The sequence below is a fragment of the Mustela nigripes genome, chromosome 14 (assembly GCF_022355385.1).
Source record: "Mustela nigripes isolate SB6536 chromosome 14, MUSNIG.SB6536, whole genome shotgun sequence".
NCBI classification, from domain to species: Eukaryota; Metazoa; Chordata; class Mammalia; order Carnivora; family Mustelidae; genus Mustela; species Mustela nigripes.
In genome coordinates, this window is record NC_081570.1 from 83,538,059 (window position 1) to 83,550,848 (window position 12,790).

The 12,790-nt window shown below is 33.4% G+C and overlaps 1 long non-coding RNA gene across 1 annotated transcript in view; it reads right to left on the reverse strand.

The window, feature by feature from the left end:
* Positions 1 to 2,075: 2,075 nt before the first annotated feature.
* LOC132001174 (uncharacterized) overlaps positions 2,076 to 12,790 on the reverse strand; it is a 78,219-nt gene continuing 67,504 nt past the window's right edge. Inside the window, exons 2-3 of the long non-coding RNA XR_009399548.1 lie at positions 3,085 to 3,186; positions 2,076 to 2,938 (exon numbers count right to left, since the gene is read on the reverse strand). This is a non-coding gene — a long non-coding RNA (uncharacterized LOC132001174). The remainder of the gene's footprint in view (positions 2,939 to 3,084; positions 3,187 to 12,790) is intronic.

Here is a 12,790-nt window from a genome sequence, read left to right on the forward strand (position 1 = left end):
AAGAAAAAAAAAACTACCATGTCTTTGGAATAAGAGAGGATATTAGAATTCAGTTCAATTTAAGTTGTTTTTTTCCTACTACAAAATAGTTAAAATGAATTTTAAAATACCTTAAAGACATGCTTTGTGAAGTATAGTAGAAAATGTATATGTATAACTTGTTTTAAAATTTTATAGGAGTGCCTGACTAGCTTAGTCAGTGGAACATGCAACTCTTGTTCTCAAATCATGAATTCAAGACCTATGCTGGGCATGGAGCCAGCTCAAAAATATGTAAATAAATAAATAATAAAAATTAAAATTGTCTAAAGAATTATATTCCAAGGACAGAGAAATGAAACAACAATCGTAAGAATAAATAATCCACATCAAAGAATATCTAGATGAGAGAACTATTAACAAAGGCTGGGACGCCTGGGTGGCTCAGTTGGTTGGGCAGCTGCCTTCAGCTCAGGTCATGATCCCAGCGTCCTGGGATCGAGTCCCACATCGGGCTCCTTGCTCAGCAGGGAGCCTGCTTCTCCCTCAGCCTCTGCCTGCCGTTCTGTCTGCCTGTGCTCGCTCTCTCTCCCTCTCTCTCTGAAGAATAAATAAAAATCTTAAAAAAAAAAAAAAAAAAAAAAAAAAAAAAAACAAAGGCAACTAAGCAGGGTTATCTCTAGACTGGTTCATCCTTTCTTAGATTCCTTATTTCCTGTAGTGCCTGCCTTTAAAGTTTCAAGGCATACATACTGCCTGTCATCTTGATAGATACAGTGGCCTCTGGCTCAGAATTTTGTTTGAGCTTTCTAAACAGTGGGGTGTATAGCCAGAATCAGTCTTTGTATTAACTTATCAAGAAGGTTGAATAACTGAAGCCATGCATTTAATCTAATTCAGAGAACAGTGGGTTAAAACCCCAAGAGATGCCCTTCAGCTTTTATATATGAGTTACTATAGGAAATAGAAGTTTTCTAAACTAACCATATAGAAGAAATTACTATGCAAGTATTAGTAATTGTTTATCTTCTTTACAAAAATCTTATGTAAGGGAAACCATTTCATCTGTAAAGTCAGTAAAATAATTTCTACAAATCCTTCTCTCCTAGAATTTTAATGAACTCATTGAAATGCTTTCTAGTGTGTTGAAAAGGCAGAATTGTTCGATGTTCTGTATGATAAGCTGAATTAAATAACTAGAGTGCTACTGTTATTGATGCTTACTAGGTATCAAGCACCATATGAAATATATCATCCATTGAAAGGTCTGCAGAATTCTAAGAAGACCTGTCATATCTATTTTTTTTTTCTTTTTGGATGAAAAAAACCCTAAAGTTCAAGAAGGTTAGGAAATTCACTCAAGGTCCAGTGCTGTACTGGTATACCAGCACATGAGGAATAAGGACTATATCTATAGTGTTTGCCAGTTTGGGGGATATAAGTAATTTCAGTTTGACTGATTTTAAACTACCAGTGTGTGATGTCATTGAACATGATACTGGGAAGAGATGGAAAAGATACATATAATCAGGAGCCTGTAGGAGGTGCCTCTAGCATGCCATTGCCAAGAACAAAATCCTAATAAGCTGGAGAGCCAGAATCTCTGTTCCTGGTTGCCTACAAAAGTCCATTCTCTAAGCCATCAGATAATAATGGCTAATCGCCTGACAAATCACAAAAATCATAGATGTCAGTAACGTCTATAATGCCACAAACATAGATTCATCTCTGTTCCCTTTGAGAACCGAATGCAGGGACTATTCTCTCAGAATTTTTCAATAAGCATATTTGAGAGGACAAGAAAAGCTATGCTTCATCCCTCACCATTTACATTTGTCTTCCATTTCTATCCTAACCTTTCAGAATTTTTGCCAGTGTTGGATTTTATTCATATTCTGCTACTACTTTTTATCTTAAAATCTTTATTCTTGGCCCCCAACAAACTCCTTTGCTACTTCAAATGGCTTCTTCTTACTTTATTTTATTTTTATTTTCATAGTTCTTTTCTTCTTATCTTATGGCATAATTTTCACACTTCTGCTCTTTATTTCTTCAACATTCTGGCATTCCTTGTTTGAGGAAGTAACTAGATGGATAGAAGTCAAATTACCAAAATAAAGTGGGTTCATATTGTACAAATTATTTAAACTCTCTGTACCAGAGTATCATTATCTGTATATGAGCAGAATCATAACACTTACCTTGTTTTGCATGAGTGGTTAATCTATTTTTTAAAAAATAACTGTAGGAGAAACAAACATAGAGAGCCTGAGATGGGGATAGGAATGATGTCTTGAGAATGGGTGAGACCCAATATTATTTTATGTGATGAAAAACAATTTTCTGTCTGAAGGAAACACATCTTAAAAATTTGGAAACAATAGGGTGTGCTTGGGTAGCTCATTTGGCTAAGTGTCTAACTCTAGATTTCAGCTCAGGTCATGATCTCAAGGTCATGACATCAAGCCCTGCATCCAGCTCCACACTAGGTATGGAGCCAGCTTAAGAATCTCTCTCCCTCTCCTCTCCCCTCATGCTTGTGCTCTCTCTCTCTCTCTCAAAAAAAAAAAAAAAAAAAAAAAGTTGGGAATGATAGAACTTTTGAAAGTAATAGTTTTTTCAGAGTATGAAATGAAATTGTATTGGGGTATTTTATTCACATAACAGATTTTATACTAATACCAAAGATTGAAAAAATAACAAATGAGAAAATTTATTTTCCCAAGTAATCTTATATGTATTGAGCTTTCAAAGAGTAAAAAAAAAAAAAAAAACAATTTTGCAAATTGGTATAAATTTATATCTGATTGAGAAGAGGAAATTTATGAAAGCATACCTGTGGTGATAGATCAATGCATATTTGTACTATGAGTTTTAAAACTCATCAGAATTTTCATTATTTCTCCAAATGGTTGAATTGAAGTAAATATATACCCAGCAAAATTGTTCTCATATACTTCTGTAGAAAAATAAAAGTAAAAATTAAGTTTATTTTTCTTTTCATAAATATGAACCCCAATGTATATTTTCTTCCTATATATGCTTTGAAAGAAATAACTTAAAATAAATAATTCTCACTGTCAAGAAGTAAAACAAAAATCTTACCTTCTGTTTGATGTATTATTCTTGTGTCTCTCTGGCAAAATTCAGTGACATCTTGACTTTCTGTTGAAGTTATTATTTTTATTATGTAGCATATCCTAGGATCTTGAAGAGTTGTATAGAATGGCAAATAAGGAATTATATATATATTATTTTTTTGGGCCTGATACATTTTCTTCAAGGGCATTCAATCAAATGAAAGTAAATAGATAAGAAACAGAGCTAACTTAGATGACTGAGGTTCAAATGAAGTAAAATTGGCAGTAGGAAAAACATTGAATTCAATCAGGAAATAAAGCCATGAATTAATTTGACTTTAAGTAACAGTTAATTATAATTAAATTTCAAACGTAATTTGTAAATCATATATCAGACCATTAAATGGAACATGCAACAAAGTTTAAAGTTTGTATCTTTTTTTAATTTAGATTTCCTTCCTCAACTCCTACTCTAACATTGCTGTTATACCATGGGAAGCCAAGTTTGATAGTAAAAATAGCAGATAGTTTAAGACTCTAATGATATCAGAGCTAGAAGGGAATTCTGGGGAGAAGAATCAATGACTTAAAGTTTAACCAGTATCTTTCCAATAAATGGAACATACTGATGGCATATACATTGCTTCAACAATAAGAAAATAAGTCTATTGAACATAATACCTCTGTTCTTTCCAAAGCCAAATGATTCTCTTTACTATTCCAGTGGCTTTGCTTGTTTAATTTCATCACTTAGCAGACAGGATGTGCAACTTGCAATAACATAGTCATATTGGCATTTCTCCCCCTACCTACAATGAAGGAACTTGAATTTTCCCTCCGTATAACATTTTACAGTATAGACTTACATGTTGTTTCTCTTCAAATTTTGGTATTACCATAAGGTGTGAGTTTATTTTACTAAAACATAATTGAGAGCTTTAACTTTATTCAGGGAAAAATATGGGGGGAGGTCAGTTTATCCATAAAATTTTAGTAAGTCTGATTTTACTCATATTCTGGGTTAGATTTTTACTGACCAGTGAAATAAAGTAACATTTTAAAAGCTTATGATTATGATTTAAAAGTTATAATGTATTTTATCTGTAAAAAAACATCTCACTGATGAATGTTAAATATAAACATAATCTAGTTTAAACAGATTGGAAAGCAGAAGTAGTGAGAAAGCTAAATAAATAATAAATAAAGAGGAGTCGGGATTAGTCACAAAGTGCAAATGAAAGCTCTAATAATGACAAAGTTGTGAACAAAACATTTAAAGAAAATGTAAGACATATATTAGATTTCTAAATTTCTATTCCCTCATAATTTTTCTGGGCTTCGTTGCATTATTCGATTATGTAATCTAGACTAATGAGTATAAAGCATCCTGAACTTACAAGGAATGCTACCAAAATTATCCTGCAAAATAAACATTGATTTTGTAGATCCTTAATATCACCACTCTATTGTTAAAATTTTATATTTAATGGATTTAATCCTTCAATGCAGACTACTAGAATTCTTCAAACCTTTACTTATTTATAGAAACAAACCATTTCATTATTATACCTTACTTTTTGTCTTGAACATTTTATTTTTATATTCTAATTTCTAGCGAACAGTGGAAGGTATTTAAATTGACCACTTTTATGGAATACATGGTTTTTCATGAGCAATGCAAATAAATACATTAATTGCTTATCATACTTATATCTGACAGATGGGTCCCCAGGCACAGAGCCTAACCTTTTATTTTGACACCTGCCACATTTTGCCAGCCCTGACCCTTTTTCTTTGCCAGAGTGTTGTGCTGTTCACCATGGTTGCACTAATCTCCAGCTTTTAAAAGGCATAATATTGGAACCCTTCTGAGAATCACTGTTATCAATCAGCTGATACTACAACATGAAATATTTCAGAGATCCATCCAACATACCTTCTCTCCTGTGATTCAAACACATTTTCTCTTATTTTTGTGACCTACTGGCTCAATACGATTACACAGGGCTTGTTTAATCTAAGACCCCATATTGTTAACCTCTGACATAAACCATTCAATTTAAAATCTGAAATATACTGGAGAATAATAAAAGAAGTTATGCTTCCATTTTTATACTAAAAGATACTTCTTTACTACAAACCAGGTATGTTATAATATAACTAAAGAGATAAAAATAATCTGAACATGTTCATTAAAAAAAGCATCAGGGCAGAAAAACACGTTTTGAGAATCACTGTGCACTCAATCTCAAACCTGCACCTTTATTTCTGGGAGGATTCCAGAAACCACTAACACATAATATGTATCTGGATTCAAACAGACTGAAAGCACATGTCTGGTCCATTAGATCAGCGGTCCTGGTTCTAAAAAGCTCTGCAAATTGAAGTCCATACAAAGAGCAGGTGAGCTAATGAAGTTTCTCCATGACTGAAGTAATTTGATAGAAGTTTGAAGGAATTCCCTCCATATAATTAACTATGGAAAATATTGTAATTAATATATTTCAGGATTATGTTGGAAACAATGAAACTGAGAAGTAGTTATGTAGGTAGGAAGGAGATGGATATTTGGTACCAGAGTTCCACCAGATCAGCCCAGTTTTGCTTACAAGTCTCACTGCAGACTGAAAATCAGTTAGAGATGTACGCACTACCAACTTGTCTTTCAAATGTGACATCTGTTGTTCCTGGCATAAGCTTATTAGGTATAATGGAAAAAGCTTTGGACTCCGTCTTCAATAAACTAAGTTTCGTGAATAATGCAGAGACCCATTTATGCCAGTTAGGATATATATGTACATTGCAAGAAGTATGGGATGTGTATCTTGGGACATTGAAAGAAAATGCTACTTAAAGCCTGGGGCTATGGGATATTGGAGTTGAAAGGTAATTCCGGAGTTATGGCAGCTTTCTGTGCCTCAGCATCAGCAGTTTTTGAATCTTTCGTGAGCTGCTATTAATATGACTCAGCTATAGTTCCTATCTTCCCCTTTCTTTAGTGCCCCAATCCACCTTACAAAGCTTACTCAGAGTTTCTGCTAGCTCGTATTTTAAGCATGTACAAAACTTTGGACTGTCACAGAAAATCCTTTCTTTACTTATTAGACCTAAATACAGAGACAAAAAAAAAAAAAAAAAACTCCTGGGTCCAGCTCATCTTTTCAAGCCTGGCCAGAGTTCATAGCTTTCTAGCCAAGCATTTTTTTGGTCTCAGTCCAATCAGCTGTAAATGGTGGATGGCAGAGATCACTTCTGAGTCAACAGGGCCACTTAGGTGGCAGATGTTCTGGATGAGGATAATTCTCCTAGAAGGGGTATGTCATGATTGACAGAGACAATACTCAAAGTGTGGTCCAGAGACTGGAGATGGTCCGTGTGTTATTTGTTCTCCATCCAAAATGATAAGCACATTGAAGATAACCATTTCAAAACTTAAAGTTATTTGTTGAAGTCATTTGATGGCTGTTAAATCGAGTAGTTTTTTAAATGGATTTGTGTTTTGTATATTTTTTCAGAGAATTCATTTATACTATATTATTAAAAAATAATAGTTGGTGACAGAATGGGAGTGAGTGTCAAACTGATCTTTCACTAAACATAGTTTGAGTGGCACTGGATTAGAAGTCTCCTAGATCCTAGTTGTGGTGCCCCCCTGATTAATTCTAAGTAATAATGATCAAATCTTTACAGTTGAGTTATAATTCTCTGAATACCAGTTTTCTCCTAAACAAAACAAGGAGTATAATGTCTGTCACTAACCTTCCCAAGTTATTAAAAGTCATGAGATAATACAGGAGAGTGAATTTTGGGAAGTTCTCACAGGCTAATCAGAATTAAGTTACTATATTTCACTGTTGTTAAAGTATCTATATACAAGTATACACAATTATATACATACATATGTATACATTCACATATGATATATATACATACTTTCCCATATGAAATATAAGATACAATCATGTAGATTTTATTGTTTGTTTATGTTGTATATGTTATTTATGTCGTATTTGCTGGATTTTGCAAAAGACAATTAGACATCAAATCGATAAAGATTTACTCAGGAAGCACTCTGTTCTTAATAATTTTTCAATTTAGGAACCCCTGCTACTCAGTAGGGCATACAACACTTGATCTCGGAGTTTTAAGTTCAAGGCCCTTGTAAGGTGTAGGGATTTATTTAAAAATAAAGTAGTTTTAAAAATAATAATTTTACAATTTATTTTATTGGGTATAAAACATAAATGAAAATATTTAAGCAGTGAAACATTCTAAGAACTATGAGGAAGAAGGACATGTTTAATAAACAAATAATACAAATGTTAAAGACAAGATATTCAAAGGAAGGACAGAGGAATTCATGCTATGATGATCAGAAAATTTATAGAGCAGGTAGGATTTGTTCAGTATCTTGAAGAATGGATGAGATTTGAAAAGATGGAAAGGACAGACTCAGTTATCCTAGACAGAACAAAATGTTTAAGCAGAAGTATGGAGTCAAAACATCAATGTATATGTGTGTGAATATGTGTGGTAGCTTTCAGAAAATAAATGAAATTAGAGACAAAATAAAGCCTTGAAAATTAAAACGTGTAATATACAATCTTATTTTTTTATAGTTTTCCCCCTCTAACACATGATATTAAATTATTAAAAGGGGACACTTGAAGGGTTCCTGGGTAGCTCAATCAGTTAAACCTCTTGATTTCACTCAGGTCATGATATCCGTGTTGTGAGATCTAGCCCTGCATCAGTTTCCATGCTAGGCATGGGACTTGCTTAAGATTCTCTCTCCCTCTACCCCTGTCCCTCCCCAACCTCACTCTCTCAACATTACTTAATCATTAATTAATTAATTAATTAAAAAGAAAAAGGGGACTCGAATTAGAATTGCTTTTACATTAATATCATTTACTGTTAATGTTAAATGCAAATGTTATAAATGCAAAATAACAAAGAATTTTCTTCAAATAAAACACAATAAATTAAATGATAATTTATTTTAAATTTCATAAATAGTTCAAGTAATAAAAACACAATTATTAAAATATTATATACTTTCCTATGGACATTTGGCATCACAGTCTGATGTTAAGAACAAAACAAAACAAAAACTAAGTGGCAAGAAATCACTTCCTCTAAAGAGCACCTGTATAACCTAAGGAATTTTATTACTTTATGGTAGGCTCATAATAATTAAATTACAGAATATTACAGAGCATTGCATTAATCTGAATTATTTTACACATAGTGCCTCACTTAGAAAAGTCTACCTCATTGAATGCCGTTTTTTTAAGACATAACAACTATGATACTGTTAGAAATGTAATTTAGTGAGTTTATTGTGTTTCAGAATTCAGCTGAATGATCCTAATTTAAAGTATCAAGGTACTAGTAATTTTGTTTGTGAAACATTGTTTTATTTTTTATTCTGAGATTTTTACACTGGAAGAATAAAACCAATAATTTAATTGTTTAAGTTATACAAAAAGGATTAACCAAGAAAATGGTCTGCAATTTTCAAATGGTCATTGCCTATCATAATAACCTAATACATCAGGGTGCTTCAAATTCATACTGCAGAAATAGTCCTACTCTGATGTCTTCTACATGAGACAGTATCAAAAGTGAAAGAGGTGACTGTATAAAAACCTGTAAGTACAGGGGTGCCTGGGTGGCTCAGTTGGTTAAGCATCACCTTTGACTAGGGTCATGATCCCAGGGTCCTAGGGTCAAGCCCCCTGTGTCAGGCTCCCTGCTCAGTGGGGAGTGTCTGCTTCTCCGTATCTCCTCCCTTCCCCTGCTCATGTTCTCTCTCTCTCTCTCTCTCTCTCTCAAGTAAGTAAATAAAATCTTTGTAAAAAGTCTTCAAGTACATAAAATAAAAGATGTTAAGTTAAACTGGAATAGTTTTAAAAAGACTAATAGAAACTATACCTCATTTAATTTTAAAAACTACAATTCCTGAAAACAAAAAGGTAATAAAGGTTCTCAAATTACCAAACAAGAACTAGAATTATTTGAATATGAAAAAATCGGAGGAAAAATGTGTAGAAATAGTTTATAACTTCCCCTGCGCTTTTCCCCGACCAGGTAGATAAGGAAAGAGTTTATTGGTCAATTAGAAAAATTACAATAAAATGGATTGAATGAAGCTTTGTCTTTTAATATTAAAAATTTATAAAACCAAATAATATTATAATATTATTTTGCTTTCAGTTTGCCTTAAAAAATAAATTTTCTTCATTTTTTCTAGTATGTTGTTTATTTTAATAATATTTTACTTTTATTAATTGGATTTATAAATAATTTGTTAAAATGATGTTTAATATTTACATTAGGGGTTTTTTGCATTTCGCTTTGTAATGTGCTCGTAAATGTTAGTATTCAAAATGTACAGAATATTTAATTTTGACTTTTTTCATTATTTTTTAACAATGTGCAACCCATAGCAGCAGTCTTACCATTTTATCTTACTATTAGTTGTCTGTCCAATTGAAGTTCAATATTAATTAAGCTATACTAGTTGATCTGATTCAAGGCCTCTATTAAGGAAAATGTGGCAAGAAGATCATGGTTCTCAAGTGAATTTTTTTAGTCAGCTATCTAGCTTCTCTGCTACTTTTATTCTTTTCACTTATAATCTCTCCCTTCCATAAATTCCTCTGCAAAGAAGCAATTAAACTTATTCCTACAATTAAAAAAAATCCTTATATAATATGAAGAAAAAGTTGTATTTTTCCTTTAAAGATTTGATTTTATCAAAGAATAGTCAGTATTCCTTGCTTTGCTGTTCATCACACATGTACTTCTAAATAACTTTCAGCTTGGTTTCCTGTGTCCAAATTTTTTGTGAGCAAGACTGGTTATAGAACTTAAGGCCTTGTCTCAGAATTAATTCTGAATCACCTTTTTTATATTAATCACTCTTACCTTAAAAATTATTTCTCTTGGGTTCCTTGATTCTCTTAACTCAGTTTTCTGACTCCTTATTTATTTATTTATTTATTTATTTATTTATTTATTTATGTCCTGGCATTCAGGGATTCCCTAAGGAGCAGCTTGCTTTCTTTCCTTTCCCAGCATTCTGTCAAATGTAGCTCTTACCTCCCCCTATGTCAATCTCTATGAGGCTTTCTCCCAAACCATTATCTCTTATTCCATGTGCCTGCTGGACATCAGCTTGACACCCCACCAGCACTTCAGATCCAACATGTCCAAAAGCATCTGTCTTGCCCCTCACACACCTTTCCATTTCTCGGGTAGCTGGACCATAATTCCAGAAAACCAGGCTTGAATATTGGACTTGGGTGTGATTACCCACGCCACCCTCCTCACCACATGTCTTGAGCTTACAAATTGTGTGGATTTTGCCTCCGTAACATTCCTAACATGTGTTCTTCCTGCTGGATTCTCATTTTTGCCATGAATCTCTCATTTAACTTTGATCTAAAATATCAAAATAATTATATAACTCAGCTCTCCATATCTGCTTCCTTCTTGCAAAACATAACTGATAATGTTCAGTCTCCAATGATTTTTTAATGAGAATTCTTTTTTTAATTTTTATGTATTTATTTGAGAGAGAGAGAGAGAGGATAAGCAGGGGGGAATAGCAGATTCCCCACTGAGCAGGGTGTCTGAAGACAACACAAGGGGCTCCCTCCCAGGACCTTGGGATCATGACCTGAGCCAAAGGCAGACACTTAACCAACTGAGCCACCCAGGTACCCCCTTTTTAATTTTTCTTTTAGTAACCACCACTATTTGGCAAACCATTCTTGTCTAGCCTTATTTTTTATTCTGTATCTTTTCAGATACACCCCGTTCCCATCTTTTCACCCTTATAGTGGACTATAAGTTGCTTGAGAAACAGTGCTTTGTGTTATTTGTATTTGGGTCACCTAGACCTTCACACAATACTTTATTCTAAGATCAATATATGTTTTCATGGTGAATGAATAAATAAATGAAGTAGCTGTTTCTCACCATTTCCTAATCCCAGAAAGTCTGTCATTTCAGACAACCAATACAATTCTCTTAAGATCAAAGCTAATAAAAAAGACTAGAGTGATGGTTCTCCGCCTTGGATGCATGCTGGAATCACTGAGAAGATTTTTGAGAAACACTAATGCTCTACCTCCAGAGATTCTGATTTAAATTTCCTGGGCAGGATTGACTAAATGGTATTTTTAAACATTCCCCAGGCAATTTGAAGTACACCCTAAGTTAAAAACTTTTGAGCTAGAGAGTAAGTGTAGGCTGGGAAACTTGAATTTTGAATATAGTTTAAGATTAATTTTCACATACCATATTTACCCCAACAATCAAATCCACCCAAATGAATCCTTTCATTGTCTCTAGCATCAGAATTTGATACTTAACAGCTAATGGAAAATACACATTAAAAAGCTCATTTTAATAGAAAATTAGACTTTTAAAATCTATATATAAGTTATCTGAGATTAGAGTGTTCAAAAAGAGTATCAGATTAGAAAGCAAACCATGTTGTAAGACCAGAAAGCCAACGATCATAATTTCTGCGGGGCTTTTTATTCTGTTCATGCAGTCATCTATTCATGCAGCCAACTTTAATATTCAGTTATTTGGGGTTGTTTATAGTTGCAATTTTAATTCATACAGAAGTGATTTCTTATCAGGCTATTTTAAATTCCAGAACTGATTGATCTTCAATGTATCTTATGTGATCATTAAGAGTATCAATTATCTTTGGAGTCATTGGGCCTCTGGTAAGAAATTCAAGCTTATTCTGGAGTCTTGAATCCTTTAACTACCCTTTAAAGAGGGAAAGGATATAAATGACTTTATGACTTTTGAGTTTTTTAATGTTCTTATTATTTTGTCTTGCTCTCTCTTTAAATACAGATACAACATATGTTTGGAAATACTTTTTATGTCTTACATATCACCAAACAGCCAATCAGTATAGTTTAACTAGCCTTTTTTGTTTTAGAAAGTAATTGAATGTTTTTTAATACCACCATTGATGACTCAGTAATTCATTAACTAGTTTTGAGGTACTAATTTTTTTTCTTTTTTCTTTTTTTTAAGATTTTATTTATTTATTTGACAGAGATCACAAGTAGACAGAGAGGCAGGTAGGGGGGTGCGGGGAGAAGCAGGCTCTCCGCCAAGCAGAGAACCCGATACGGGGCTCGATCCCAGGACCTTGGGATCATGACCCGAGCTGAAGGCGGAGGCTGTAACCCACTGAGCCACCCAGGCGCCCCACCAAATTTTTTTGTTGTTGTTAACAAATTCCTCCTTTGCCACTTTCCTCCCTTCTCTACCCTAACTTTGCTCCAAAACTGTCAATATTTCAGGATAATATAGAGGTAAAAGCAGAAAAAATATTTACTTTGTTTTTTCTTTTTCTTTCTTTTTTTTATTTTTTCTTTCTGTAACTGGTTACAAAAAAGCCTGAAGCCCTCAGGGAAATAGAGAGGATTCTATTCTTGGGAAAAAAAATTTTTTTCTTTAAAACCCAAAAACGCACAACTCCCTTTCCTGCATCCAGACTTTTGGGCATGAAAGAAGAGGAGCAGAAATCACATAAAGAGGTTATTTTTCTTCAGATACATAGAAGGGATGTAATAAAGTGAGCCGCTTGAAAGAATAAGCAGATGGGAATAAGGAGAATGCCTTTGTGCAACTCTTGATCTTGGGGTGGCGAGCTCAAGCCCCACACTGGGCGTAGAGCTTACTTAAAA